The 6890-nt window shown below is 46.9% G+C and overlaps 1 non-coding gene across 1 annotated transcript; it reads right to left on the bottom strand.

Moving 5' to 3' along the window:
- Positions 1–508: 508 nt before the first annotated feature.
- Positions 509–582, bottom strand: Trnat-agu (transfer RNA threonine (anticodon AGU)). Its single transcript has one exon. It is a non-coding gene; the product is annotated as a tRNA-Thr (tRNA).
- Positions 583–6890: the final 6308 nt, after the last annotated feature.

Below are 6890 nucleotides of genomic sequence, written 5' to 3'. Positions count from 1 at the left end.
TTTCAAGCGCACATCCTGGTTGGCGGGGTCAATGACGAGGCATCGGCCCTTTTTGACCTGCAGCTCACCAACGCTGACTATCTTCTTCACGGCTTGGTCGTCCTTGAAGGTCACGGCCTAAACATGGCTCATACGGTAGGCCCCGAGAGCCACCACTTCCGGCAGGAGCGATAACGGGGCGAGCGCATCGCGGAAATCTTCCACCCGGTATGGGCGGGCCCTGATGTCACAATGTAAAAAAAAAAACTGTGTTCACAGCAAAACGCCCTGTTGGCAAACTCGGAAAAACAACTTGATACTCGCTGTCCGAGGTGGAAATCCTGTTACCGTGGCCGCTCTCGGCCGCTGAAGCCGCTCCCACGGACCTCGTCATCTTACGTCCGTCACGCTCGGTGGCCGGAAGCAGAATCAACTAAGCCACGGCGCCGTGGAATACCCGCATTTCCGCATTCACCTCAATCGCGGGTATTGTCCTATGAACCATAAAAAGGTCAAAAGAAATGACGTGAGGCACCGGTGAGATTCGAACTCACGTTCTCCTGTTTACTAGACAGGCGCTTTAACCAACTAAGCCACGGCGCTTTTTTTTAATTTATTGCCGGTCTTTGACAATGTACAATGCACACAGTATAGAAACAGACATCACAAAAAGAACACCCACAGAACATACTCAAAAACATGAAAGGCATCCGCCCAAGATGGACTGGCGTTGTCAAACTAAAATTCTTTTAAAGCTGTCAGAGGTTCTATCCTCGACAGCAAATCGGGTACACAATCTTGCATTTTCTTAATTTCAATGAAAGGAGACATACTTTCTCGAAAATAAGTACGAGCAGGCCTAGCATCTGGGTCGCAATGGTACCCAGCCATTCGTGCCCGCCATAAACAGTGGAGGCCATTGAGCATAATTAGTTAGTATGGAACACCGTCCTCATTCTCAATCGGTAAGTACCTGATCCCATGCGGATTCAACGGAAACTCCTTCTTGATTGTCCGATTTAGGACGTCCCAGAAGTAGACACCTTCCCAGCAATGCAAGAACACATGATCTACAGTTTCAGGTTGCTTGCAAATCAAGCAGTGTGGGCCCCATGGTACAAGGAAGCCGCGTTCTTCTATGAATGTCTTCACTGACAGTGTTCCTGTGTGTAGCCTAAAAAAGAATGTTTTTGCCCCAGTAGGCACCTCCATTCTTTTCACCCGTTTAATGACATCCTGTCCTGGTCCTCCACTGTATATCGCTCTGTATAATGGCACTGGAAATACAATATAGCACACATCTTTATATAATGTCTTTCTTTTCACACCGGATAAATACTCGAAAGAAAAACGCACTGAAAGAAAGCGCACACTATCGACTACTCCTTTAAGATAGCCGCGAATCGTTCCTGGCATACTATTGGTACTAACAATCAGTGCCGGCAGCGCAGCTCTTAATCTGAGCTGTAATACCGTACACAGAAAAGGATCACGCACATCTCGAAAAAACAAAAATCTATTGACAAGCTGTCGTACAAAAAGATGCGCCAAGCCCAGGCCACCATCCTTCACCCGCCTGAACAGGTTTGTTCGGCTACATCTTTCCCAGCTAGATTCCCAGATAAAAACGGCAAACACTCTGTGCAACTTTTGTACGTTTACCCTTGAACAAAATAACGTCTGCATGACGTACCACAACTTTGTAATGAAAAACATATTGCATACAGTTGCCCTTGCAAAATGGACAGTTGATGCCTTTCCACCTGTCTGCTTTTTCTCTTGTTTCTTTTATTTGGTTTGTCCAGTATTCCTCGCTCTGTTTGTAGCTGTCCAAGGGAACGCCGAGATACTTGGTAGGGGTTTTCACCCAGCTCACATTCGCAAAATTGTCCGGGGCCGAGGACCACTCTCCGTGCCACAACCCGAGGGACTTACCCCAGTTCACTTTACTGCCCGTCACATCACAAAACTGTTTCACAACGCATATTGTTTCCGTTACACTTTCTCTGTTTGTACAACACACGGCGATATCATCTGCATATGCCAGGAGCTTGACTTCTGTGGCTGCCAAGCTATAACCTCGTATTTGATCATTCTCAGTTATCGCCAAACACATCGTTTCAATGTAAACTGCAAACAAAAGAGGACTGAGGGGGCAGCCTTGACGCACAGAACGCATGATGTTAATGGGGTCCCCAATGATTTATTCACAATTAAGCGTGTTGTGCAGTTCTGATACGCCAATGCCACTCCCTCAGTGATGATTTCACCTACATTAACGTGATCCAGAATTGCAAACAAAATATCATGAGACACACAGTCAAAAGCTTTCTCTAGGTCAAGCTGGAGCACTGCGACGCCATCGTAAGTGATGTCACAGCACTCGAGCACGCACCGCATCGTGTGAATATTCGAAAAAAATTGACCTCCCATTGATCCCACACGTTTGGTGGTCTGCGACGGTTTCTTTGATGACGCTTTGAAGTCTGGCTGCCAAAACCTTCATGAAAATCTTATAGTCGACATTGGTTAAAGATATCGGCCTATAAGATGTCACGAGCCTAAGTTTCTGCGCTTTGTCACTCTTAGGTTTGAAGATGGTATGCGCTTTACTAAAAGAAGGCGGCAAAGCTTTGTTTACATACGCGGCGTTAAACGGGTCTGTTAGCAGGGGCGACAGTTCTTTCTTGAAGGCTTTATAAAAACACACGCTCAGACCGTCAGGTCCGGGTGATTTGCATTGTTCAAATCATTTATTGTTTTTCGACTTCGTGTTCTCTTATATTGCCTTCTAATAGGTCCTTCGTGTCGTCACTTAATCGCGGCATGCGACTGAGAAAGACCCTTTTGAACTCATCTACATTGGCTTCTTGATATGCAAACAATGACTGGTAATACTCTAAAAACGCTCGGCCTATGCACTTATTATCGTCGACGAGTGTGCCATTCCACGAAATCTTATCGACATGATTACGTCGACCATGAGCTTTTTCAAGTCCAAGCGCCCTTTTGGTGGGCGTCTCCCCCGCTACTAATGCGTTTCCTCTTGCTCGCACAATCGCACCTTGATAGCGTTCTTTGTCCAACTGTTCGATTTTTTCTTTGATGGTTCGCATATCTTGCTTATACGCCCCTGGCTCTTCGCACTCCAGCGCTATCAGCTGATTAAGTATCTTTCGTAAGTCTCGTTGTTTCATTTCCCTCTCAAACTTTAAGCAGCTAGATCTTTCTATTGCTTTCATTTTTACCTTCTGTTTGAACCATTCCCATTTCTCTGCTATTGTTTCAATACATTCATCGCTTACTTCCATAACGGCCTCATGAATTGCGTCTACAAATGGCGCGTCTTTTAGAAGTAAGGCATTCATTTTCCATTGGTCCCAGTTAAAAGATTGACTCTTCTTCATTCCTATGGTACACATCACCAAGCAGTGATCGGAGAACGACACAGGTGCAACAGAATAACTGTGGCGCTTTGGAATCATGTCCTGTGACATGTACAGTCAACCACAAAAGTTTGCGGACCACGCGAGCGCGTGGCAGACTGCCTATCCGCGCCACCTAACGGTACGCCACCTAGCGGCGACAGGGGCGCTCTCCCGGATATGAGCCCTCTTGGTACTCGCCTGCCTGTTAATTTTTTATTCCCGTGCATGACATTGTTAGTTCGTTGTGTTGACGCAGAGCGCTGTCTGCGATAAGACCGCCACATATCTGGCTTGATAGCAGTATCGGAGCAATCACTGCAACCTTTGTCGACTGGTGTGCCAGTGGGTAGATAAGTTTCACGAAGCGCTGCGACGATTTTTTTACGCGACGTTTACTGGCGCACTTTGGTTGGTAGCATCTTGGTCCAATGAGTGTTGCTGCTTCTGCGTCTTGAGAGAAAGGGTAGGGAGGTGTTTCACTGTCATCAAAAATAAAGAAAAAGCGGATGCATAGAAAATTTTCTTTCACACATAGGCGCATCTTCGCATCAGTCGCTGAAAACGTAGTAGACTTGCTTCAGGCCACGTGGTGATTGCCTATTTGGAAAGATGCCGCTGCGTGTTCCACTTGACGAAAGAACGCACATTGTGCGTTTATTTATAGAGGGAATACCTCAGCGCGAAATCTGCCGCCGAACCAACAGGAGCCGGACTGCCGTGAATAGGATTATTCAAGCTTTCCGCGAAGATGACAGATTCACAGATATGGAGCGCAGTGGGCGTCCAAGAGCCACGACTGAGGAAGAGGACCGCCTGATTACGGCCGCCATCGTGGCTGATCCTTTTCAAAGTGCAGAGGATATCCGAGAAGCGCTCTCGCTCACGGTATCGTCTGAGACTGTAAGAAGAAGGCTGAGTGAGCTTGGCCTGCAGTCTTTCGTAGCAGCACAGAAGCCCTGCCTCTCAGACAGCCAGCTACAAGAACGACTGATGTTCGCTACAGCAATGAAAGATTGGACAACAGAGAAATGGGGCGATGTCATCTTTAGCGACGAGTCAACTTTTTCCACGCGCTGGGACCAACGGAAGCGGGTTTGGCGTCCACTAAACTGCAGGTGTGTTTACAGTGTATTGGCAGTTAATTCACGAAGCTAATTCTGCATCACAACTTGTTTCACGTAAAATGAGCTTTTGGACATTACGAGATTTTTCTGTAGTGGTATTATGTTGAAAACATTAACGATTGTTTCATAGTACTACTTACTCTGAAGCTAATTAAAAGCTGCCAGTGGGTCTTTCAGTACTATCTAATGATGTTTGCACGTTTTCTATTGCAACTCTATAACAGCATTATAAAGTTCATACGCAAGAGGAATCACAACATTTTTAGACGCGCCGCTGGAACCCAATTGTATGCTATTTCTTGCAGATATCTGCCTAATTACACACAGAGTGTTCTATCCAGTGGACGGTGTTCCGTGAGCGTGTGGGGAGCAATCAGCAAAGATGGCCTTGGTCCCCTTGTGCGTCTGGAAGGGCCCTTCACTGCGTCACGGTACTGCGACGTCATCACTAGACACCTCGTTCCGTATGCGCTGGACGGTCCCTTCAGCGACGGCTGCTATTTTTTTCAACACGACCGCAGCCCGATCCATAAAGCACGTATCGTCCAGTCATTGCTAGAAGAACATGCTGTTTGCCAGCTTGAGTGGCCTCCATGTGGCGCCGACTTGAATCCCATAGAAAATGTCTGGGGCATGTTGAAGAAACGGCTGTCCACACGAGCCAACCGCGGCCGCACGGCCGATACGCTGTGGCAAGCGATCGCACAAGAATGGGAAAGCCTGCGCGGTCGACCGGAGATTACTGAATCTTTGTACGAGTCGATGCCCACACGCATCAATAAGGTGCTAGAAAACGGCGGACATTTCACTTCCTACTAGATCATTGAGAGACCTATGTTTCATGACACTTCTGTAAATGTCTTGTGAATAAATTCATCCCCTTCTGACACGAATTATGATGCACTGTCTGCAAATGCGTCAAATGCGCATGGCATCATTTCAAGACGCTCACTATTACATTCCAAGAAAGAAGACGAAGCAATGTGCTGTTTTGTGCGAGTTTCAGTAAAAAAAATTAATTAGCGTATAACTCATTATCTAATTATTCTGAAATCCGTCAGCTTCAATGCTTGCATAAAAAGAATCAACTATTAGGCCCGAAACGCATGCACACTTGCTTTTTCGGTTGTATTCGTGTCGACCGGAGAAAAAAAATACTCTTGACGTTGGTCTTGGAACGCGGCACGTCGAACGATTGTCTAACATGGTAGTGTCTCCAGCAAAGTGATCATCTGCAGCAATACGCAGGACAATGAAGTTAACTGACCGCTAGTTGTCCCATCAGGAAGCGGACACGAATGTGCACACTGAGTTTTAGGTCATTTGAAGAAACACGTGGCGTGGGACGCGCCTCCGAAGTTCGAGTCCCCAAACGAGGACGCCGTGTCGCAAAGGGTTATAAAAAGAGTCATCGCACCCGATTATTTATTTTTCGAAATGTAACCACTATAGCAGCGCGGTGGTTCGGGCTTTGCGCAGCAAATCCTGGGCGCAGGCGATCAAATCCCGGCCGCTACCGTCACTTAGCGATGGGGGAGGAACGGAAAAATTCTGCCTACTGACTAAGCATCTGTGTCCCATGGCTGCCTCACCGCTCACTCACGCACTCACGAAAAAAAAAAAACAGCGTGGCTACGCGAAAATAGAACTGATAACAGCCGAAGAATACGCTGTCTGATTACTTGTACTGATATTCTGCTCTCAAAATATAAGCAAGTAGCCCTGGCTAACAAAGAGCGCGTCACGTTGAAAGAGATAGGTAGAAAATATTTGCGCACAGTGCGAAAATAGACAGGCCATAGATTTAAGGAGGGATGCGTCTTCAACGTAGCGCTGCTGCCGATCGCTGGTGACGTAGCGGAAGTGTCGCGAAGAGGCTCTTGGCCACGCGCTCGCGTGGTCCGCAAACTTTTGTGGTTGACTGTACAAGCGGTCTAACCGCGCATGGCTACTGCCTTGAAATCGCGTATACATCACTTCCCGCTCCCCCTCCAGACACTCACATACATCGTCTAGTTCACTTTCGCTGATCAGCCTAGACAATATATGACTGCTTTTATCGCGGATACCACCATTATTGCGTCTATCCCGAGCACTCAAAACACAGTTGAAATCCCCCAACAAAAGCATGCACTTTTCACTGCTAATATACTGAAAAAGACTCGAAAAAATAATGCACGTTCTTCTACCCCATTTGGCGCATATATGCATATAACTCGGAATTCAACTTTACAAAACACAAAATCGCAAATAACAATCCTTCCCGACTGACATGAAAACACACTTTGAACAACCAGGTCTCGTAACTTCTTAACAAACAGGACACATCCAGCGGACGTCCCTACCGCGTGGCTCACGA

Source organism: Dermacentor silvarum, chromosome 8 (genome assembly GCF_013339745.2).
Source record: "Dermacentor silvarum isolate Dsil-2018 chromosome 8, BIME_Dsil_1.4, whole genome shotgun sequence".
NCBI classification, from domain to species: domain Eukaryota; kingdom Metazoa; phylum Arthropoda; class Arachnida; order Ixodida; family Ixodidae; genus Dermacentor; species Dermacentor silvarum.
The sequence above is the reverse complement of the archived record's forward strand: the minus strand, read 5'-3'. Positions and strand labels throughout refer to the sequence as shown.